This window comes from Balaenoptera acutorostrata, chromosome 18 (genome assembly GCF_949987535.1).
Source record: "Balaenoptera acutorostrata chromosome 18, mBalAcu1.1, whole genome shotgun sequence".
NCBI classification, from domain to species: Eukaryota; Metazoa; Chordata; class Mammalia; order Artiodactyla; family Balaenopteridae; genus Balaenoptera; species Balaenoptera acutorostrata.
Window position 1 is genome coordinate 11456365 of NC_080081.1, and position 24270 is coordinate 11480634.

The following is a 24270-nucleotide window of genomic DNA, read 5'->3' on the forward strand; positions in this document are numbered from 1 at the left end:
AGTTAGTGTCTCATGGAGCATTCTTTGATCCACTGGGAGCCGGGAGCCTTGATCAGTGTGTCCCACTTCTAAACTGTTGTGAGGTTGTCAATATGGCTTCTTGGAAGGTCTCAGTGGGATCCAGTCTCAGTTGGTCACAGCAATGAGCAACTGAATAAAATATCTTCCAAATGTTTTTGCCTTCTCTCTGATTTCACTCTTCCCAGTTGCTCACTCTTTTTTTGGGATTGCTTCCCAAGACAAACTACCCTCACACAAGCCCTTACAGAGATAATGTCATCTGTGTCTCTCTGTGCCTCTTTGTCTCACTCTCTCTGTCTCTGTCTCTCCCACAGACACACATACACACCTCCCCACTCTGCTTTCCTTTGTGTTGGTTTCACCCTTTGGCAGGTTACGCTCACCTCAACTGGAGTCAAGACACCCACCCACATTTTTAGGCTTACATCTTTTTTTTTTTTTTTTTCAAACATCTTTATTGAAGTATAATTGCCTTACAATAGTGTGTTAGCATCTGCTTTATAACAAAGTGAATCTGTTATACATATACAATATGTTCCCATTTCTCTTCCCTCTTGCATCTCCCTCCCTCCCACCCTCCCCATCCCACCCCTCTAGGTGGTCACAAAGCACCGAGCTGATCTCCCTGTGCTATGCGGCTGCTTCCCACTAGCTATCTATTTTACATTTGGTAGTGTATATATGTCCATGACACTCTCTTACCCTGTCACATCTCACCCCACCCCCTCCCCATATCCTCAAGTCCATTCTCTAGTAGGTCTGTGTCTTTATTCCCGTCTTGCCACTAGGTTCTTCATGGCCTTTTTTTTTTTTTTTTTTTCCCTTAGATTCCATATATATGTGTTAGCATACTGTATTTGTTTTTCTCTTTCTGACTTACTTCACTCTGTATGACAGACTCTAACTCCATCCACCTCATTACAAATACCTCCATTTCATTTCTTTTTATGGCTGAGTAATATTCCATTGTATATATGTGCCACATCTTCTTTATCCATTCATCTGTCGATGGACATTTAGGTTGCTTCCATGTCCTGGCTATTGTAAATAGAGCTGCAATGAACATTTTGGTACATGACTCTTTTTGACCTATGGTTTTCTCAGGGTATATGCCCAGTAGTGGGATTGCTGGGTCGTATGGTAGTTCTATTTGTAGTTTTTTAAGGAACCTCCATACTGTTCTCCATAGTGGCTGTATCAATTTACATTCCCACCAACAGTGCAAGCGTGTTCCCTTTCCTCCACACCCTCTCCAGCATTTATTGTTTCTAGATTTTTTGATGATGGCCATTCTGACCGGTGTGAGATGATATCTCATTGTAGTTTTGATTTGCATTTCTCTAATGATTAATGATGTTGAGCATTCTTTCATGTGTCTGTAGGCCATCTGTATATCTTCTTTGGAGAAATGTCTATTTAGATCTTCTGCCCATTTTTGGATTGGGTTGTTCGTTTTTTTGTTATTGAGCTGCATGAGCTGCTTGTAAATCTTGGAGATTAATCCTTTGTCAGTTGCTTCATTTGCAAATATTTTCTCCCATTCTGAGGGTTGTCTTTTGGTCTTGTTTATGGTTTCCTTTGCTGTGCAAAAGCTTTTCAGTTTCATTAGGTCCCATTTGTTTATTTGTGTTCTTATTTCCGTTTCTCTGGGAGCTGGGTCAAAAAGAATCTTGCTGTGATGTATGTCATAGAGTGTTCTGCCTATGTTTTCCTCTAAGAGTTTGATAGTGTCTGCCTTTACACTTAGGTCTTTAATCCATTTTGAGTTTATTTTTGTGCATGGTGTCAGGGAGTGTTCTAATTTCATACTTTTACATGTTCCTGTCCAATTTTCCCAGCACCACTTATTGAAGAGGCTGTCTTTTCTCCACTGTATATGCTTGCCTCCTTTATCAAAGATAAGTTGACCATATGTGTGTGGGTTTATCTCTGGGCTTTCTATCCTGTTCCATTGATCTATATTTCTGTTTTTGTGCCAATACCAAACTGTCTTGATTACTGAAGCTTTGTAATAAAGTCTGAAGTCAGGGAGCCTGATTCCTCCAGCTCCATTTTTCGTTCTCAAGATTGCTTTGGCTATTCGGGGTCTTTTGTGTTTCCATACAAATTGTGAAATTTTTTGTTCTAGTTCTGTGAAAAATGCCAGTGGTAGTTTGATAGGGATTGCATTGAATCTGTAGATTGCTTTGGGTAGTAGAGACATTTTCACAATGTTGATTCTTCCAATCCAGGAACATGGTATATCTCTCCATCTATTTGTATCATCTTTAATTTCTTTCATCAGTGTCTTATAATTTTCTGCATACAGGTCTTTTGTCTCCTTAGGTAGGTTTATTCCTAGATATTTTATTCTTTTTGTTGCAATGGTAAATGGGAGTGTTTTCTTAATTTCACTTTCAGATTTTTCGTCATTAGTGTATAGAAATGCAAGAGATTTCTGTGCATTAATTTTGTATCCTGCTACTTTACCAAATTCATTGATTAGCTCTAGGAGTTTTCTGGTAGCATCTTTAGGATTCTCTATGTATAGTATCATGTCATCTGCAAATAGTGACAGCTTTACTTCTTCTTTTCCGATTTGGATTCCTTTTATTTCTTTGTCTTCTCTGATTGCTGTGGCTAGGACTTCCAGAACTATGTTGAATAATAGTGGTGAGAGTGGGCAACCTTGTCTTCTTCCTGATCTTAGTGGAAATGGTTTCAGTTTTTCACCATTGAGGACAATGTTGGCTGTGGGTTTGTCATATATGGCCTTTATTATGTTGAGGAAAGTTCCCTCTATGCCTACTTTCTGCAGGGCTTTTATCATAAATGGGTGTTGAATTTTGTCAAAAGCTTTCTCTGCATCTATTGAGATGATCATATGGTTTTTCTCCTTCAATTTGTTAATATGGTGTATCACATTGATTGATTTGCGTATATTGAAGAATCCTTGCATTCCTGGGATAAACCCCACTTGATCATGGTGTATGATCCTTTTAATGTGCTGTTGGATTCTGTTTGCTAGTATTTTGTTGAGGATTTTTGCATCTATGTTCATCAGTGATATTGGCCTGTAGTTTTCTTTCTTTGTGACATCTTTGTCTGGTTTTGGTATCAGGGTGATGGTGGCCTCGTAGAATGAGTTTGGGAGTGTTCCTCCCTCTGCAATATTTTGGAAGAGTTTGAGAAGGATAGGTGTTAGCTCTTCTCTAAATGTTTGATAGAATTCGCCTGTGAAGCCATCTGGTCCTGGGCTTTTGTTTGTTGGAAGGTTTTTAATCACAGTTTCAATTTCAGTGCTTGTGATTGGTCTGTTCATATTTTCTATTTCTTCCTGGTTCAGTCTCGGCAGTTTGTGCATTTCTAAGAATCTGTCCATTTCTTCCAGGTTGTCCATTTTATTGGCATATAGTTGCTTGTAGTAATCTCTCATGATCTTTTGTATTTCTGCAGTGTCAGTGGTTACTTCTCCTTTTTCATTTCTAATTCTATTGATCTGAGTCTTCTCCCTTTTTCTCTTGATGAGTCTGGCTAATGGTTTATCAATTTTGTTTATCTTCTCAAAGAACCAGCTTTTAGTTTCATTGATTTTTGCTATTGTTTCCTTCATTTCTTTTTCATTTATTTCTGACCTGATCTTTATAATTTCTTTCCTTCTGCTGGCTTTGGGGTTTTTTTGTTCTTCTTTCTCTAATTGCTTTAGGTGCAAGGTTAGGTTGTTTATTCGAGATGTTTCCTGTTTCTTGAGGTAGGCTTGTATTGCTATAAACTTCCCTCTTAGCACTGCTTTTGCTGTGTCCCATAGGTTTTGGGTCGTCGTGTCTCCATTGTCATTTGTTTCTAGGTATTTTTTGATTTCCCCTTTGATTTCTTCAGTAATCACTTCGTTATTAAGTAATGTATTGTGTAGCCTCCATGTGTTTGTATTTTTTACAGTTTTTTTCCTGTAATTGATATCTAGTCTTATAGCCTTGTGGTCGGAAAAGATACTTGATACGATTTCAATTTTCTTAAATTTACCAAGGCTTGATTTGTGACCCAAGATATGATCTATCCTGGAGAATGTTCCATGAGCACTTGAGAAAAATGTGTATTCTGTTGTTTTTGGGTGGAATGTCCTATAAATATCAATTAAGTCCATATTGTTTAATGTATCATTTAAAGCTTGTGTTTCCTTATTTATTTTCATTTTGGATGATCTGTCCATTGGTGAAAGTGGGGTGTTAAAGTCCCCTACTATGATTGTGTTGCTGTCAATTTCCCCTTTCATGGCTGTTAGTATTTGCCTTATGTATTGAGGTGCTCCTATGTTGGGTGCATAAATATTTACAATTGTTATACCTTCCTCTTGGATCGATCCCTTGATCATTATATAGTGTCCTTCTTTGTCTCTTGTAATAGTCTTTATTTTAAAGTCTATTTTGTCTGATATGAGAATTGCTACTCCAGCTTTCTTTTGATTTCCATTTGCATGGAATATCTTTTTCCATCCCCTCACTTTCAGTCTGTATGTGTCCCTAGGTCTGAAGTGGGTCTCTTGTAGACAGCATATGTATGGGTCTTGTTTTTGTATCCATTCAGCCAGCCTGTGTCTTTTGGTGGGAGCATTTAATCCATTTACATTCAAGGTAATTATCGATATGTATGTTCCTATTCCCATTTTCTTAAATGTATTGGGTTTGTTATTGTAGGTGTTTTCCTTCTCTTGTGTTTCTTGCCTAGAGAATTTCCTTTAGCATTTGTTGTAAAGCTGGTTTGGTGGTGCTGAACTCTCTCAGCTTTTGCTTGTCTGTAAAGGTTTTAATTTCTCCATCGAATCTGAATGAGATCCTTGCTGGGTAGAGTAATCTTGGTTGTAGGTTTTTCTCCTTCATGACTTTAAGTATATCCTGCCACTCCCTTCTGGCTTGCAGAGTTTCTGCTGAGAGATCAGATGTTAACCTTATGGGGATTCCCTTGTGTGTTATTTGTTTTTTTTCCCTTGCTGCCTTTAATATGTTTTCCTTATATTTAATTTTTGACAGTTTGATTAATATGTGTCTTGGCGTGTTCCTCCTTGGGTTTATCCTGTATGGGACTCTCTGTGCTTCCAGGACTTGATTAACTATTTCCTTTCCCATATTAGGGAAGTTTTCAACTATAATCTCTTCAAAAATTTTCTCAGTCCCTTTCTTTTTCTCTTCTTCTTCTGGTACCCCTATAATTCGAATGTTGGCACGTTTAATGTTGTCCCAGAGGTCCCTGAGACTGTCCTCAGTTCTTTTCATTCTTTTTTCTTTATCCCGCTCTGTAGTAGTTATTTCCACCATTTTATCTTCCAGGTCACTTATCCTTTCTTCTGCCTCAGTTATTCTACTATTGATCCCATCTAGAGTATTTTTAATTTCATTTATTGTGTTTTTCATCATTGCTTGGTTCCTCTTTAGTTCTTCTACATCCTTGTTAAATGTTTCTTGCATTTTGTCTATTCTATTTCCAAGATTTTGGATCATCCTTACTATCATTATTCTGAATTCTTTTTCAGGTAGACTACCTATTTCCTCTTCATTTGTTAAGTCCAGTGTGTTTTGAGCCTGCTCCTTCATCTGCTGTGTGTTTTTCTGTCGTCTCATTTTGCCTATCTTACTGTGTTTGGGGTCTCCTTTTCACAGGCTGCAGGTTCGTAGTTCCCGTTGTTTTTGGTATCTGTCCCCAGCGGCTAAGGTTGGTTCAGTGGGTTGTGTAGGCTTCCTGGTGGAGGGAACTAGTGCCTGAGTTCTGGTGGATGAGGCTAGATCTTGTCTTTCTGGTGGGCACGTCCACGTCTGGTGGTGTATTTTGGGGTGTCTGTGGCCTTATTTTGATTTTAGGCAGCCTCTCTGCTAATGGATGGGGTTGTGTTCCTGTCTAGCTAGTTGTTTGGCATAGGGTGTCCAGCACTGTAGCTTGCTGGTCGTTGAGTGAAGCTGGGTCTTGATGTTGAGATGGAGATCTCTGGGAGATTTTTGCCGTTTGGTATTACGTGGAGCTGGGAGGTCTCTTGTGGACCAGTGTTCTGAAGTTGGCTCTCCCACCTCAGAGGCACGGCCCTGATGCCTGGCTGGAGCACCAAGAGCCTTTCGTCCACACGGCTCAGAGTAAAAGGGAGAAAAAATAGAAAGAAAGAAAGAAAGAGGCTATAATATAGTGAAGTAAAATAAAGCTATTGTAAAGCAAAGCTATACAGACAAAATCTCACCCAGAAGCATATACATATACACTCACAAAAAAAAGGAAAAGGGGAAAAATTAATGTCTCCTGCTCCCAGAGTCCCCCTCCTGAATTTGGGATGATTCGTTGTCTGTTCAGGTGTTCAGCAGATGCAGGCACATCACGTTGTTTGTGGAGCTTTAATCCGCTGCCCCTGAGGCTGCTGGGAGAGATTTCCCCTTCTCTTCCCTGTTCGCACAGCTCCTGGGGTTCAGCTTTGGATTTGGACCCGCCTCTGCGTGTAGGTCGCCTGAGGGCGTCTGTTCCCCGCCCAGACAGGACGGGGTTAAAGGAGCAGCTGCTTCGGGGGCTCTGGCTCACCCAGGCCACGGGGAGGGAGCGGTACGGAGGAGGCGGGGCGAGCCTGCGGCGGCCGAGGCCGGCGTGACGTTGCACCAGCTCGAGGCGCGCAGTGCGTTCTCCCGGGGATGTTGTCCCCGGATCCCGGGACCCCGGCAGTGGCGGGCTGCACAGGCTCCCGGGAGGGGAGGTGTGGAGAGTGACCTGTGCTCACACACAGGCTTTTTGGAGGCGGCAGCAGCAGCCCCAGCGTCTCACGCCCGTCTCTGGGGTCCGCGCTGATCGCCGTGGCTTGCGCCCTTCTCTGGAGTTCGTTTAGGCGGCGCTCTGAATCCCCTCTCCTTGCGCGCAGCGAAACAAAGAGGCAAGAAAAAGTCTCTTGCCTCTTCGGCAGCTGCAGACCTTTTCCCGGTCTCCCTCCCGGCTAGCTGTGGTGCGCCAACCCCTTCAGGCTGTGTTCACGCCGCCAGCCCCAGTCCTCTCCCTGCGATCCGACCGAAGCCCGAGCCTCAGCTCCCAGCCCCGCCCGCCCCGGCGGGGGAGCAGACAAGCCTCTCGGGCTGGTGAGCGCCGCTCGGCGCCGAGCCTCTGTGCGGGAGTCTCTCCGATTTTCCCTCTGCGCCCCTGTTGCTGTGGGATCCGCGCTGATAGCCGCGGCTCGCGCCCTTCTCTGGAGTTCGTTTAGGCGGCGCTCTGAATCCCCTCTCCTTGCCCGCCGCGAAACAAAGAGGCAAGAAAAAGTCTCTTGCCTCTTCGGCAGCTGCAGACTTTTTCCCCGTACTCCCTCCCGGCTAGCTGTGGTGCGCTAACCCCTTCAGGCTGTGTTCGCGCTGCCAGCCCCAGTCCTCTCCCTGCGATCCGACCGAAGCCTGAGCCTCAGCTCCCAGCCCCGCCCGCCCCGGCGGCTAAGCAGACAAGCCTCTCGGGCTGGTGAGTGCTGCTCGGCGCCGAGCCTCTGTGCGGGAACCTCTCCGCTTTGCCCTCCGCACCTCTGTGGCTGCGCTCTCCTCCATGGCTCTGAAGCTTCCCCCCTCCGCCCCCCGCAGTCTCCGCCCGCGAAGGGGCTCCTAGTGCGTGGAAACCTTTCCTCCTTCACGGCTCCCTCCCACTGGTGCAGGTGCCGTCCCTATTCTTTTGTCTCTGTTATTTCTTTTTTCTTTTGCCCTACCCAAGTACGGGGGGAGTTTCTTGCCTTTTTGGAGGTCGGACGTTTTCTGCCAGCGTTCAGTGGGTGTTCTGTAGGAGCAGTTCCACGTGTAGGTGTATTTCTACTGTATCTGTGGGAAGGAATGTGATCTCCGCGTCTTACTCTTCCGCCATCTTCTCTATCATCTAGGCTTACATCTTAATAACTTAGCAAGCCTAGAGTGGAGAAAAGCTTATTTTTTCCCCAGTAACGCTGGCAAAATTCCTGGCATGATGCTTCCTGTCTCTGATTGGCCTGGCCTAGGTAGTGGGCCCCCTCTGAACCAATCATTGGCTTGGGTCAGGAGCCAGGTGGTGGGGTCAGCCCCACCACTCCCTATACACTGAGAATAGGAAAGGTATGCTTATCCAAAGGTGAATCGGGGGCCATACGTGGCACCAAATCCATGCATTATGGAGATTTAATTCCTCTTCAACCTCATCTCTGCCTAAATTCATTCATTCCCTCTTCCTCTGAAGACATCCAGGAAGCAGTTCCTGTCCCTTTCTTGATTACCTCCTGGCTTAGCGCCAAGTGCCAGACCACACTGGATGTGTGGGCAGATCTCTTACCAAAGTAGTAAAGTGCAGGAGACAGAGGTTCTGACCTCATCAACATGACTCCTTCCCCTTTACCACAAAAGAGGAGGGCCTTATAAACATAGGGCTTCATAATGAAAATGCCCCACTTGGTGACCCTCCCTTGTGATCTGCATCACCTCTCCCCGTGACCCCTCGTGTTTCACATCACCAACTGAGTGTCCTCCAATTCAATTCAATTCTGAGACTAACTACCTAGTGTTAACGCAGACCTCACAAATTAGGGCTCAGTTCTACAAGACGGCTTCCGCTTCAGATGCCAGCCTGGGGCCACTTGCTCTCCTGTCCAGCTTGGCTGAAAATTCAGGAGTTCTCACAATGCCCCTCTCACGTTTGATAACTCACTAGAACAACTCACAGAACTCAGAAAAGCTCTATACTTATAATTACCATTTTATTATAAAGGATACAATTAAACAGCTAGATGAAGAGATACATAGGGCAAGGTGTGGAAGGGTCCAGAGCACAGGACTTTGTGTCCCTGTAGGGTCAGGGTATGCCACCCAACTGGTACATCAATTGTTCGCCGTCCAGGATGCTGTTGTTTAGAGTTTGTTAAATCAAGGTGTCATTACATAGGCATGATTGATTAAATCATTGGTCATTGGGGGTTAAACTCTCCAGCTCTTCTCCCCTCCCTGGAGGCTGAGGTTGGGCTAAGGAGGGTGTGGCTGCTTCCTGAAACTGGCTCCAAGAGTAACTGAAATAGCTAGAATGGCCCTGTCCTCAGCAGCTGGTATCAGTGGTCTCAGCGCCAGTTAGATTACTTTGGGCTCCCAAATTTCTCCTCGGTTAGGACGGGACCACTGGAGATTATTGTCATTCTCCTCAACAATGATAATTTTAAGTGGTTCTCTTCCTTGATGGTTCTTTTTCCTTCCCCTATTCAACATGAGTTGCTTTATAGAAATTGGATTTTTCCAAAAATAAATGATCAGTTTAAAAGATTCCATACTCCAACAAAGTTGTTTTGAGACTCTTTTCCTCGGAGACCTTCACTTCCACGGCCTCACCTCTCACCTAAGCACAGATGGCTCTTCAACTCAAAACTCTTGCCTTAACCTTTCTCTTGATAAGCAGTTTAACCTGTTATTCTGGGTCTATCTCCAACTTTATCAGCTGTTACATAAGTATATAAATGCTGTGTTCCAGTCATGTTGATCTATTCAGTCTTTAAGCATTAGGCACATTTCTAAAACCATACCTCTATCCGTGCTGTACCCAGGCCTCCCTATTCTTCTCTGCTTGCATGCACTCCCCTATCTGTTAATTCTCACTTCAAGTCCCTCCTCCTCCATGAAGACTCCCAGCCTTCACTGATCTTTTTGTTCCCTACATAACTATATTTAGGAGTCATGTGCTACCTTGAACCATCTCTTACTCTTTTATGTAAGTGTCCCTTCTCCCCATCTCAACTGCATACATATTCTTGTATCTTCCAAAGAGTCTCATGCTCAGTGTGTGTTCCTTGATTTTACTTTCCCTGACCCCTATTTCTCCTAGAATGGCAGATGTTTCAGGAACTCTTCCTACATAACAAGCCATTCACAGTTCTGTGAGTTGACTGAGCTCAACTGGGAAGTTCTCACTTGGGGTCTCTCTTGAAGTGGCAATCAGATGTCAGCTGGAGTCTCGGTCATCTGAAGACTCAACTGGGCTGAACATCCAAGGTGGCTCACTCTTGTGACATGTGGATAAAGTTGGCTGTTGGCTGAGAGCTCAGCTGGGGCTGTCAACCATAGCACCCAAGCCTGGCCTCACCATGTGTTTTCACAGCCTGACAGCTGGGTTCATAGAGGGAGTATCCCAAGAGCAACAGCTCCAAGATTCCCAGGCAGAACCTGCAAGGCTTATTATGACTTGTCCACTGAAGTCCAGAACATCCCTTCCACCACATTCTGTTAGAAAAGAAAGTCACTAAGACTGGTCCAGATTCAAGGAGAGGAGAATGAGACCCCCAACTCTATGGGAGAGTGACAAGATCACATTGCAGAGGAGCACAGGGGATGGGAATATAGTGTTGCCACCATCTCAGGAAAATACAGTTGGCCAAGGAAGGTAACATGTACATTTCCATCTAGAGTTACACTAGTTTGTAACCCACCTGCTAAGGTATTGAGGCCCCCTTGTAGTACATGTATTTGTTCTGTTCTCCTGGCCTCTGGATGGACCTCTAAGACATTATTAGGAAAGCCAACTGGGTGATCAGAGCTGAAAACGTTCAGTGGCTCAGAATCAACAAAATAGCAAGGTAAGCATCATAACTAAACTGTCTACTCTCTGTACAATGAAGGTATTATTTTCCCTAATTTAAAGAACACTGCAGAGGGGCTAGGAATGTTTTATATCTTGTTCTGGGTGGTGATTGCACAGCTTTACTCATTAAGTTGCAGAAAGAAGAAGATAGATTTGAAAGCTGTTTAGGAAGATATTTAGGACTTGGTGATTGGATGTGTTGTACAAGTGGTCAGGGTGCTGGCTGGCAGCTGCTCTTCACCGTGTTCCATGATGCTGGGCACTAATTTTACTGTCAAAGGGATACATAAAAAGACGGATTAGAACAGACTCTCAGAGCTTTCCTTGAGATTGTCTTAAATTCCTACTGGAATCATTCCACAACACTGTTTATTTTCTTTCAGTAAGATTTTCTCCCCATTGTGTGCCAACACCCATTATGTTGCACAGAATTATTAATCATCCATGTGGAATTTTATGTTTATAAAGTCTCTGAAAAAAATCAACCTTTTCCCCTGCCCCCACCAGCTGAGCTCACAGACCATGGCCCTCTCTCTGGACATGTACAAACCAGTCTGATTTGTTTTGGTTTTGGGTTACCGGGCCAAGTTGTTAAGCTGACTCAACCTGCCAGTTAAATACCTGCGAATTCAGGGAAAACTAGTCAAACTCATTTAAATCAATCCCAGACACAGAGCCAGGTCAGTGTTTCCTCGGTGACTGCAGAGCACGTGCTGAAGTCCCCAGAAGAGACCACAGAGGCAGGGTGAGGCGATGACATTGCGGGTATGATGTTAGCTCTCTTTAACTCTAAGTCACCACCTATGAGTGTATGCAGCGTAGTAATGACTGTTTCAGACATGCTGAATATATAGTTTAACTCAGCATTTCACTCTGATGGGAAGAGCCTCAGTAGACAATGAATGAACAGGACCTGAACGTGTGTCACATTATGAAACCAGGCATGTGGAAGCATGTTTCCAAAACAGGTTAGAGACTTGCTCCCCCTAAAATCTTATCCATCTCAGTCAGAGGTATCACTGTCCACCTGGTTACTCAGGCCAAAAGCCTCTGAGTCAACCTCTCTTTCCCTCACCTTCCCCACCCCACCCCCTGCCACCATATTTAATGCATCAGCCAAGCTCTAGCTTCCCAGTACCTGTATCCTCAAATACAATTATCAGTTATCACCACATCCACTAGCATCACTCTATCCCAAGCCACCTGACGCTTCTACCTGCAGAATTGCAATAGTCACCTACCTTATTGATAGATTTAACAAAAACAATTTTTTTAATTCCTGGAAAAATAAAATACCGTAACAAAATCAATGACGAATGACTAAACAGGAAAAATACTACACATACAACCAAATTTAGACTCTTTCATATATAAAAAGCTAATACAGATTATTATGAAAAAAATAAATATTTAAATAGAAAAATTGGCAAATTATCCAAATAGTTTGTAATAAAAAGGAAATATAAATCATTCATAAGCAAATGATATGATGCTTAATCACACTCTAATGAGAGAAATAGAAATTCAGAGTGGCATGAGATGCTGTTGACACTTGTAAGGTTGGAAAAATTCAGAAAATTTAGTAATGCCCTGATGGTGATGGGAGGACTAATATTGGTGGGAAGGCAAATTGGTCCATCCTCTTTGGAGAGCAATTTACAAAGTGCCACCAAATTTTCATATGCAGATATTTTTGACTTGGCAATTCTACTCTAGGAGTTTATTTTACAGATATGTTTGCACATGAGCTCAAAGATGCAAATACACATGCAGTAACAAAAGAAGCCAGCCAAATATACTGATAGCTGGTTAAGTAAATTTGGTATATCTGTAGAGTGGAATACTATGCAACACTGAAAAAGAATGAAACAAAACTACTTGGTATCGATAAGAGAAAATTTCCCAGGTATATTATTAAGTTGTAAAAAGCAAGATGCAGAAGAGCATACATAATATGCTATAACGTTTAAAAATATGGGTAAGAAAATATTCTTCTTGCATATTCATAGACTATTTCTGGAAGGAAACTTGTAACAATGGTTGCCCCTGGAAAGGTCACCTGATAATTTTGGGGAAAGGGGAGGAGACTTACTTTTCACTATATTTCTTTTTGTGATGTTTAAATTTGTACCATATTAGAGAATTGCCTTTTTTAAAAAAAACATTATATACAATTAAAAATTTTTTTCTTATGAAAACAGAACAATAATTTATCTTGGTAATAAATAGTTAAATTCAGAAAGACAAAGAGAAAAGACTAGTTATATTCTGTTATTTTAAAGGAATATATTAGTAATACTTTCCTGGAAAAGTGTGAGGTTTTACCTAAAGAGATAATTATAAATTTCACTTCTATTATGTCTTTACATTTTCAGACTTATTATGTATAAATGCATACCTCAGGCAAAATAATAGCTAATATTTAGAGAGTGTTAACTATGAGCAGACACTGCACAATGTGCTTCAAAATAACAGTACTGTTCTCATCGCCAGTTACAGCTGAGGAGATGAAAGCTCAGAGAGATTAATTAACTGGCATAAGGTCACACAGCTAGTAAGTTATAGAGCTGATGCAAACCTAAGCCGTCTGACAGGAGAGTCCACATTCTTAACCACTGTACAGTTTATTTATTGTGTTATTAATGACTCATCTGTTTCATACAAATAACAATTAAGGGTACATAATTTCCAATTCAAAACTGATACTTATCAGAAGAAGAATCTAACCTTAACTACAGGAAGTAAAAACACAAATGTAGATATTTAAGTTCTATAAATGAACTTATAATATTGTTTCTGATTTTATGACAACTCAGAAAGATAAAAATATAGTGTTTTAATACATTTGAACAATGACTGGGGCTTTCCTGGTGGCGCAGTGGTTAAAAATCCGCCTGCCAATGCAAGGGACACAGGTTCGAGCCCTGGTCTGGGAAGATCCTACATGCCGCAAAGCAACTAAGCCTGTGCACTGCAACTACTGAGCCTGCGCTCAAGAGCCTGTGAGCCACAACTACTGAGCCCGCGTGCCGCAACTACTGAAGCCTGTGCACCTAGAGCCCCTGCTCCGCAACAATAGAAACCACCACAATGAGAAGCCTGTGCACCGCAACAAAGAGTAGCCCCTGCTCAACGCAACTAGAGAAAGCCCACAAGCAGCAATGAAGACCGAATGCAGCCAAAATAAATAAACAAACAAACAAATAAATAAAAAACGATGACTGGAAAATAGAGCCACTGGGTTCTATATACTGTACATACCATTTTTTGTGTGTTTATATAGTTGACCTTCACAAAATCTTAAAGTAATAAATAAGATGTTTTAGATCAGTGTCAAGGGTTGAATTGTGCCCCTAAAAGATATGAAGTTGTAAGCCTCCCTTATGAGTTAAATTGTATCCCCTCAAAATTCGCATGTTGAAGTCCTAACCCCTATTAATCTCAGAATATGACAGTATTTGGAGAAAGGCTTTTTACGGAGGTAATCAAATTAAAGTGAGGTCATAGGATGAGCCCTAATCCAATATGACTGGTGTCCATATAAAAAGGGGAAATTAAGATACAGAAACACACATGCACAAAGGGATGACACTATGAAAAGACACAGGAAGAAGACCGCCATCTACAAGCCAAGGAGAGAAGCCTACAACAGATCCTTCCCTCACAGCCACAGCAAACACCTTCCTCCCCACCTGTGAACATGACCGAATTGGGAAACAGGTCCTTTGCAGATACAATCAAGTTAAAATGAGGCCATACTCATGAGGTTATGGTCACTCATCCAATATGATTGGTGTCCTTAGAAGGAGAAGAAAAGATACACAGACACAGGGAGAACCCTGTGTGAAGACAGAGGTAGAGACGAGTGATGTGTTTACAAATCAGGAGATGCCAAGGATTGCCAGCAACACCCGAAGCCAAGAGAAAGGCATGGGACAGATTCTTCCCTAGAGCCTTCAGAGGGAGCATACCCTGCCCGACACCTTGATTTCAGACGTGTGGCCTCCAGAACCATGAGAGAAGATATTTCTGTTGCTTTAAGCCAGTCAGTACTTGCTGCAGGGGTACTTGCTACATTAGGCCTAGGAAATGAATACTGTCAGAATCCCTACAGTCAGGTTGGTGTGGGAGTGGCTTCTTAAGCAAGTGCTCACAGGTGAAACCATGAGAGAGAGAGTGGTGTGGGGAGCAGAGCGGGAAAAGGAGAGTAAGGCTGCTCGGCCAGGTTCCACAGGTGGTGATGTCCCAACTCTGAGGGGGACTCAAGTGTAAGCGATGCCTTGGGGTGGGCTCACCCGAGGCAAGGGAGCTAGGGTTCCTGCCCCAGCACCCCATCCGTTACAGGCTGTAGACCACCCCAAGGGCCTTCACCTGCAGGCAAGTGGGATCCAGTAACTAGAAGGTAGTTCTCCATAAAGGTGCAGCACACTTTGCTTGTTGAAATCAAAAGCACCCCCAAAAGGGAAAGAAAAAAAATGGTAAAAATGGATGAGAGGGGATCAAGGCGGGGCACCAGCATCATCCAACACATCAAACTCTCTGGTCTGTGATATCTGGAGTCCAGAAGCTGGATGCTAACGCCAGTCCCGCTATAAACATGTAAATATTTCTGTTTTAGGTGGTAAACAGCGACAGCCTTGGGCCCCCTCTTCCCCCCTGATACTTTGGTCTCATCCCTGGAACCCCTGGACTTGCCTACAATCCAACAACTAAAATGCTGGGCACAGAGGGTGGTCACCAAACACTATGGCCAGCGTTCTTTCTTTTCTTCTTTTTTAAAAAAATCTTTTTATTTATTTGTTTGTGTGTTTATTTTTGGCTGCATTAGGTCTTCATTGCTGCGCGCGGGCTTTCTCTTATTGTGGCGAGTGGGGGCTACTCTTCGTTGTGGTGTGCAGGCTTCTCACTGTGGTGGCTTCTCTTGTTTCAGAACGTGGGCTCTAGGCACGCGGGCTCAGTAGGTGTGGCTCGCGGGCTTAGTTGCTCTGCGGCATGTGGGAGCTTCCCGGACCAGGGCTCGAACCCATGTCCCCTGCATTGGCAAGCTTAATGGATTTTCTTGTGGATTTTTTTTGGCTGAGTTGGGTCTTTGTTGCTGTGCACGGGCTTTCTCTAGTTGCGGCGAGCGGGGGCCACTCTTCACTGCAGTGTGCGGGCCTCTCATCGCGGTGGCTTCTCTTGTTGTGGAGCACGGGCTCTAGGCATGCGGGCTTCAGTAGTTGAGGCTCACGGGCTCCAGAGTGCAGGCTCAGAAGTTGCGGCACATGGGCTTAGTTGCTCTGCGGTACGTGGGATCCTCCCGGACCAGGGCTCGAACCCGTGTCCCCTGCACTAGCAGGTGGATTCTTAACCGCTGCGCCACCAGGGAAGCCCGGCAAGTGGATTCTTAACCACTGTGAAGTCCCCAGTGTTCTTTCTAATTAGTCAGCTATTAAGATTTTGACTATCATTCCCCAGATTAAGCACCTGCTATGTACCTAATCCAGTGATCGGAACTGTGAGGGACAGAAATTTTAGATAATACCTGCCTTGAAGAAGTTTAAATTTGAGGTCAGAACAGATACAGATTAAATAATCAGGAGTAATTATGTGCTAAACTCTGTGTCTCAGTCCATTTGGGCTGCTATAACAAAAATACCATAGACTGGGTGACTTAAACAACAAATTATTTTTTTTAAACATGTGTATACTGCAATTTTATTTCAATCGCACAAACGAAGTTAGCATGTAGGAAATTTAAATGAAACAGTACTGTAAAAATAGCAGAGAACCAAAAAATCTAAAACGGAAGTATACCTAAAGCATGAGAATTCAGCATTCATTAGTGTTTCATCTTCTTATTTGATTGACACTTGATGTTTGCAAATTTTGAAACAAACTTTGAGATCATGATGACTATTGTGAAGAGATTTCAGCACCAGCACTAAGATTTGAACATTCAGTTGGTTTGCAATTGACTTGTTAGCCAGTTACATAATATATAGTACAGATTTGTCACAGGTCAGATCACAGTGTTGAAGGAAAGAAGTACCTTCCTGTAATTAGACAGGATCCCCTAAACTGCACTCAGCTTAAGACATCCAATGTAGAAGAGCATGAAAGCCATCATAATAATGTGGCTTCAAGGAACATAGTTTTGATAAGGAAAATAACCTAAGCTTTTGTTTCCCATTTTAATTACTGATATCTCTTAACAATGACAAAACTGTCACATAGGACAGTAAATGTATACAGCAATTCAATCAAACTTCTTGGAAAGAACTCATTTAGCAATCTGGGATGATGCAGGATGACAGGAAATGTAATGTGATTCAGTATTGGTTCTTTTTGTCATTTTACACAGACATCATGTTAATATTAGATCAAGGCACAAAACTTTGTGCATAAACCAGTTTCTTTTTAAAGATCTAGCATTTTTTTAATAGATATTTATTGGAGTATAATTGCTTCACAATGGTGTGTTAGTTTCTGCTGTATAACAAAGTGAGTCAGCTATACATATACATACATCCCCATATCTCCTCCCTCTTGCGTCTCCCTCCCACCCTCCCTATCCCACCGTGCTAGGTGGTCACAAAGCACGGAGCTGACGTCCCTGTGCTATGTGGCTGTTTTGAGTTCCACAGTAAGATATAATTCACGTGAAGCTCAGAATCATGTTTCAGACCATTGAACTTACCGAAGTTAAAATATAAATAGCTGAAGACATGATGTAAAAGATGAAGTACTTGGTTCTGTTAACCTATTTACCAATTAAAGCCACAAAATATTCCTCATTATTATTCATGCAGATAATTGAGAAAAAAGATAGTGCAGAAATTAACTTTAAGTAAAACATTATTCCTTCCCTTCCTCCCACTCCCCTATACTCTGCAAAATCTTCTCCCTGGGACTAGGCCTTGAAAAGGCCACTACATATTAGTTTGACGTGCATTACTGTCTGCAATTAAAAAAGCTAATTTTGGGACTTCCCTGGCGGTCCAGTGGTTAGGACTCTGGACTTTCACTGCCAAGGGCGTGGGTTCAATCCCTGGTTGGGGAACTAAGAACCCGCAAGCTGTGTGGCACGGCCAAAAATAAAATAAAATAAAACAAATAAAAAACAAAAAAGCTAATTTTGTGGTGTGTAATTATATTATAAAAATGTCCACACACATAAATCTAAAAAAGGTTGAAAACCTACAGTAAATCTACAATATATTGTTTTACATTTGACCACTGGTTTGTGTTATGTAGGAGTCACAGATTTGGTAAAGCATTTGTAACAATTTAGGAAGGCATCTACATCTTTAGATTCTGGACGAATTTTATGTTTGAATCTACAAAATTGCATGAAGTCTAACTCGAGAGACTTCCTATCGTTCTAAAATTCCTCACTCTGGACAAATCATTTTTAGGACACTTTCTTATAAATATCACCCTGTGAAAGCACATACAATTCTGGTTGTTCCACATCTTATGATCTTAACCTGCGTAGGGCTGACCTCAATTATTCATGGAATATCAAATATGATAGGAAGACAAACCTGAGAGAAACATTTACAATACAATAGCATAACTTGCTAAATTCTTCATCAGCCTTCTCTGAAAAAAACTTCTCAAGCCTTTCTCCTCTTTATCTTAGTGTGGATTGTGGAAAATGTGCGATTTTTCTCTTGTCATGAAAATATTTCAAGGCATGGCGATCTTGCCTGACAGGTTTAGTATTTTCTGCATGACTGATACCGGAACTCCTGTATGACTCCCTTCCATCCTGTTGTAAAGGTCAGAAAAAAGCAGCAAACTGGGAGGGAAATAGCTTATCGCCAGAGTAGTAATGTCTGAAGTCTTTCAAAGTATGTTGGTTTTTCCCTCCTTCCGACTGTTTGTCTCCATTTTCTTCTTACAGCTCACAAAATGTAGGGGGTTTGTTGTTGTTAACAGTTGTTCTTTGTAGGTTTTTTTTTTCCTTCTCTGGATTAAAGTCCTATCTCTCCTTAGTTTGTTTCTCTATGCAGTATTTGACTTGCTCAGTTCCTGCCTGATTGCATCATCGAGCTCATCTTTTAGCTTAGTTAATTCTTTTCTCATTTCATCTAGAATATCCTGCTTCCGCCTGGACTCCGTTCCCCTGGGCTGCGAAGAAGGTGCAGATTTTGGTCTGGAAATAACAGGTGACTTGCGCCATTCATTGTATTTGTTCTTTCCCAAGGTTTTCTTGTTGGTTCAGGTGTTCAGGTACTTGTTCAGATTGTTCAGATTGTTCAGGTACTTGTTGAAGAGGCCTTAGAAGTTACAGGCTCTGAATCTTCATTTTTGTCCTCTTTTTGTTCTGTTTCTATTGTTGATCCCTTTTCAGCAGTTCTTCTCCTCCTGGCCAGCAGGGCACTCATTTCTTCCATTAAACTACCACCCCCTAAAGGAAGGGGTCCCTTTCCATGACCTGTATCTGTTTTAGATAAGGCCGAATTCACACCAGTGTTATTCCCTCCGCTTGGGAAAGAGGCATCTTCCATTCGTGACACTTGCCGAAGTTTTGCTCCAGCAGTTGCAGCGGCAAGTCCAGTTAAAGGGCAGTTGTCTTCAGATGTGGATCCCGGAAAGAATCCAGATGCAGGGAGGGGAGGAGCAGGAGGGGGTGGGGGAGGAGGGGGTACTTGATTAGGAAGCGGTGGTGGAGGAGGTGGAGGCCCAAGGACGAGGACGGAAGTGGAGGGAGTGGAGGGGGTCCTGGGGGAGGAGGGAGTACGGCTGATGCCTGGGCAGGACCTGGTGGGAGTGGAGAAGGGGGTGGAGGTACAGGTGGACCCAAGACAATGCCCTGCTGGGCTGGAGTCTCTGCCGGCTGAGAGGTGGCCTGCGAGCCTGGCTCAGAAGCGGGGGAGTCTCCCACCCAGCACAGAGTTCGGAGACGTCTTCTCAGAGGCAGGGGCAGCAGCAGCTGATATTCTTTGCTCTCGCTCGCGTTCCAGCTGCTCCCTTTCTAGCTGCTCGTGCGGCTCTCTTTCTGGCCTTTCCCAGTCCAGTCTCTCCAGCCCCTCCCGCTCTTCTCTCTGCCTCTCCAGCTGCTCCTGCTTCAGTCGCTCCCTCTCCAGCCTTTCCCTTTCTAACCTCTCCCTCGCCAGTCTCTCCCTTTCCATCCTTTCTCTCTCCAGCCTTTCCCACTCCAGCTCCTTTTGTCGTTGCTGTTCTTGTAGTTGCCTTCTTTGAATTTCCAATTCTCCTTGTGATGGGCCATTCTGAACTTGGGCAGGTAGCTGTGAATTTTGTCTAGGCAATGTTGGCCCTGTTTCCTGTGAATTCAGCACTTCTAAGGCGTGCGTCACGGCACTTGCGAACACTGGCATCTTCTTTGCTGCCAAAGTTGAGACCATATACCTGTCTAGCGTCCCGCCATTGGTGGAAGGTCTGTGTAGCTTGATTGTACTTCAGCCCTTTAGGAACGGCACGGTTTATCATGACCTGATGGTCCTGAATCTTCCTGCTCACCACTCTGAACGTGTTGTTGCCTGTATGATGATATATACGAACTCTGCTGAACCCAGTTGAACCACCAGCTGGCACTCACTTTTTATTGGCATCATCATAAACCATCACAGCAGCTCTTGCCTGACAGATAATCTGTCCAATTATTATTTTAAATGTATCATGCCACTTCCTTCTGGTCTGCAGAGTTTCTGCTGAAAAATCAGCTGATAACCTTATGGGAATTCCCTTATATGTTATTTGTTGCTTTTCCCTTGTTGCTTTTAATATTTTCTCTTTATCTTTAATTTTTGTCATTTTGATTGCAATGTGTCACGGTGTATTCCTCTGTGGGTTTATCCTGTATGGAATTCTCCGGGCTTCCTGGACTTGGGTGATTGTTTCCTTTCCCAGGTTAAGATGTTTTCAGCTATTATCTCTTCAAATATTTTCTCAGGCCCTTTCTCTCTTCTTCTGGGACGCCTATAGTGTGAATGTTAGTGTGCTTAATGTTGTTCCAGAGGTCTCTTAACTGTCCTCATTTCTTTTTTTTTTTGAATATAAATTTTAATTTATTTGTTTGTTTATTTATTTAGTTATGGCTGCATTCGGTCTTCATTGCTGCATGCAGGCTTTCTCTAGTTGCGGAGAGCAGGAGCTACTCTTCATTGCGGTGTACGGGCTTCTCATTGAGGTGGCTTCTCTTGTTGCAGAGCATGGACTCTAGGTGCGTGAGCTTCAGTAGTTGTGGCACATGGGCTCAGTAGTTGTGGCTCGCAGGCTTCAGAGCGCAGGCTCAGTAGTTGTGGCGCACAGGATTAGTTGCTCCATGACATGTGGGATCTTCCGGGACCAGGGCTCGAACCCGTGTCCCCTGCATTGGCAGGCAGATTCTTAACCACTGTGCCACCAGGGAAGTCCTCCTCATTTCATTCTTTTTTCTTTTTTCTGCTCCTCAGTGGTGATTTCCCCTACTCTGTCTTCCAGCTTACTGATCCATTCTGCTTCATTTACTCTACTGTTGATTCCTTCCAGTGTGTTTTTCACTTCAGTGATTGTATTTTTCAACTCTGTTTGGTTGTTCTTTATATTTTCTAACTCTTTGTTAACAAATCCTTGTAACTTATCAATCTGTGCATCCATTTTTCTCCCGAGTTCTTGGATCACCTTTACAATTGTTACTCCAAACTCTTTCTCTGGTAGATTGCCTATCTCCACATCACTTAGTTCTTCTGGGGTTTTATCTTGTTCCTTCATCTGAGACATATTCCTCTGCCACCTCATTTTGTCTAAATTTCTATAGTATTTTTATGTGCGTGGTGGGTTAATTACATTTCTCAACTTTGGAGATGTAGCCCTCTCTAGCAGACGTCTTATGCATTCCAGCAGTACCCTCCTCTCTCATCACCCAAGGATCAGGGGTCAGCTGGTCCCAGAGTAGTGTCTGGCCTGTTTGCAGACAACAGGCTGCTGGATCGTAGTTTTCTTCCTTCTGGTTTCTACCCCCTGGTGGGTAAGGCTGGTCTAGAAGCTCATGTAGGCTTCCTGGTGGGAAGGGCTGATGCCAGCCCACTGGTGGGTGGAGCTGGGTCCTGGCCCTCTGGTGGGCAGGGCTGTGCCTAGGGTCCTGTCTAGAGGTGGCTGTGGGATCAGGAAGTCTTTAGACAGCCTGTCTGCTAATGGGTGGGCCTGTTAGTGGTTTGGCCTGAAGCCTACAGGCTGTTGGGTGGGGCTGGGTCTTGGTGCTAATGACCCAAGCAAGATGTCTGCCTCAAGGATAGTTCATGAAGATGAATGCTCCCCAGTATATCTGCCACCAGCTCTTATGACCCCAGCATGAGCCACAGCCACCCCCTGCCTCCCCAGGAGACCCTCCAAGACCAGCAGGTAGGTCTGGCCCAGGCTTCTATGAAGTTACTGCTTTTGCCCTTGGTTCCAGTGCACATGAGATTTTGTGTAATCCCTTTAAGAGCTAAGTCTCTGTTTCCCCCAGTCCTGCAGAGCTCCTGCAATTAAGCCCTGCTGGACTTCAAAGCCAAATGCTCAGGGGCCCTTCTTACCAATGCCAGACCCCAGGGCTGGGAAGCCTGTTATGGGCCTCAGAACTCTCAGTCCTGTGGGAGAGCCTCTGCAATATAATTATTCTCCAGTATGTGGGTCACTGGGGGGGGGAGGGGGGGATTTTTTTTATTTATTTGTTTCAGTTTGTTCTTATTTTTATTTTTTTAACATCTTTATTGGAGTATAATTGCTTTACAATGTTGTGTTAGTTTCTGCTGTAGAACAAACTGAATCAGCTATACATATACATACATCCCCATATCCCCTCCCTCTTGCATCTCTCTCCCACCCTCCCTATCCCACCCCTCTAGGTGGTCACAAAGCACGGAGCTGATCTCCCTGTGCTATGCAGCTGCTTCCCACTAGCTATCTATTTTACATTTGGTAGTGTAGATATGTCAATGCCACTCTCTCACTTTGTCCCAGCTTACCCTTCCCCCTCCCTGTGTCCTCAAGTCCATTCTCTATGTCTGCGTCTTTATTCCTGTCCTGCCCCTAGGTTCTTCAGAACCTTTTTTCTTTTTTTTTTAGATTCCACATATATGTGTTAGCATACGGTATTTGTTTTTCTCTCTCTGACTTCACTCTGTATGACAGTCTCTGGGTCCATCCACCTCACTACAAATAACTCAATTTCATTTCTTTTCATGGCTGAGTAATATTCCACTGTATGTAAGTGCCACATCTTCTTTTTTTTTAATTAATTAATTTATTTATTTATTTTTGGCTGTGTTGGGTCTTCGTTTCTGTGCGAGGGCTTTCTCCAGTTGCGGTGAGTGGGGGCCACTCTTCATCGCGGTGCGCGGGCCTCTCACTGTCGCAGCCTCTCCCGTTGCGGAGCAGAGGCTCCAGATGCACAGGCTCAGTAGTTGTGGCTCACGGGCTTAGTTGCTCCGTGGCATGTGGGATCTTCCCAGACCAGGGCTCGAACCCGCATCCCCTGCATTGGCAGGCAGATTCCCAACCACTGCGCCACCAGGGAAGCCCCCACATCTTCTTTATCCATTCATCTGTTGTTGGACACATAGGTTGCCTCCATGTCCTGGTTATTGTAGTAGGGCTGCAGTGAACATTGTGGTACATGACTCTTTTTGAATTATGGTTTTCTCAGGGTATGTGCCCAGTAGTGGCATTGTTGGGTCATATGGTAGTTCTATTTTTAGTTTTTTAAGGAACCTCCATAGTGTCCTCCATAGTGGCTGTATCAATTTACATTCCCACCAACAGTGCAAGAGGGTTCCCTTTTCTCCACAAGCTCTCCAGCATTTATTGTTTGTAGACTTTTTGATGATGGCCATTCTGACCAGTGTGAGGTGATACCTCATTGTAGTTTTGATTTGCATTTCTCTAATGATTAGTGATGTTGAGCATCCTTTCATGTGTCTGTTGGCAATCTGTATATCTTCTTTGGAGAAATGTCTATTTAGGTCTTCTGCCCATTTTTGGATTGGGTTGTTTGTTTTTTTGATATTGAGCTGTAAGAGCTGCTTGTATATTTTGGAGATTAATCCTTTGTCAGTTGCTTCGTTTGCAAATATTTTCTCCCATTCTGAGGGTTGTCTTTTCATCTTGTTTATGGTTTCCTTTGCTGTGCAAAATCTTTTAAGTTTCATTAGGTCCCATTTGTTTATTTTTGTTTTTATTTCCATTTCTCTAGGAGGTGGGTCAAAAAGGATCTTGCTGTGATTTATGTCATAGAGTGTTCTGCCTATGTTTTCCTCTAAGAGTTTTATACTGTCTGGCCTTACATTTAAGTCTTTAATCCATTTTGAGTTTATTTTTGTGTATGGTGTTAAGGAGTGTTCTAATTTCATTCCTTTACATGTAGCTGTCCAGTTTTCCCAGCACCACTTATAGAAGAGGTTGTCTTTTCTCCATTGTATATTCTTGCCTCCTTTATCAAAGATAAGGTGACCATATGTGCATGGGTTTATCTCTGGGCTTTTCTATCCTGCTCCATTGATCTATATTCCTGTTTTTGTGCCAGTACCATACTGTCTTGATTACTGTAGCTTTGTAGTATAGTCTGAAATCAGGGAGTCTGATTCCTCCAGCTCTGTTTTTCTTTCTCAAGATTGCTTTGGCTATTCGGGGTCTTTTGTGTTTCCATAGAGATGGTGAAATTTTTTGTTCTAGTTCTGTGAAAAATGCCATTGGTAGTTTAATAACGATTGCATTGAATCCGTAGATTGC

The 24270-nt window shown here is 43.3% G+C and overlaps 1 pseudogene; it reads right to left on the minus strand.

Annotated features, from left to right (window-relative positions):
• Window positions 1-18561: 18561 nt before the first annotated feature.
• On the minus strand, window positions 18562-20181 carry LOC103008152 (protein enabled homolog; annotated as a pseudogene).
• Window positions 20182-24270: the final 4089 nt, after the last annotated feature.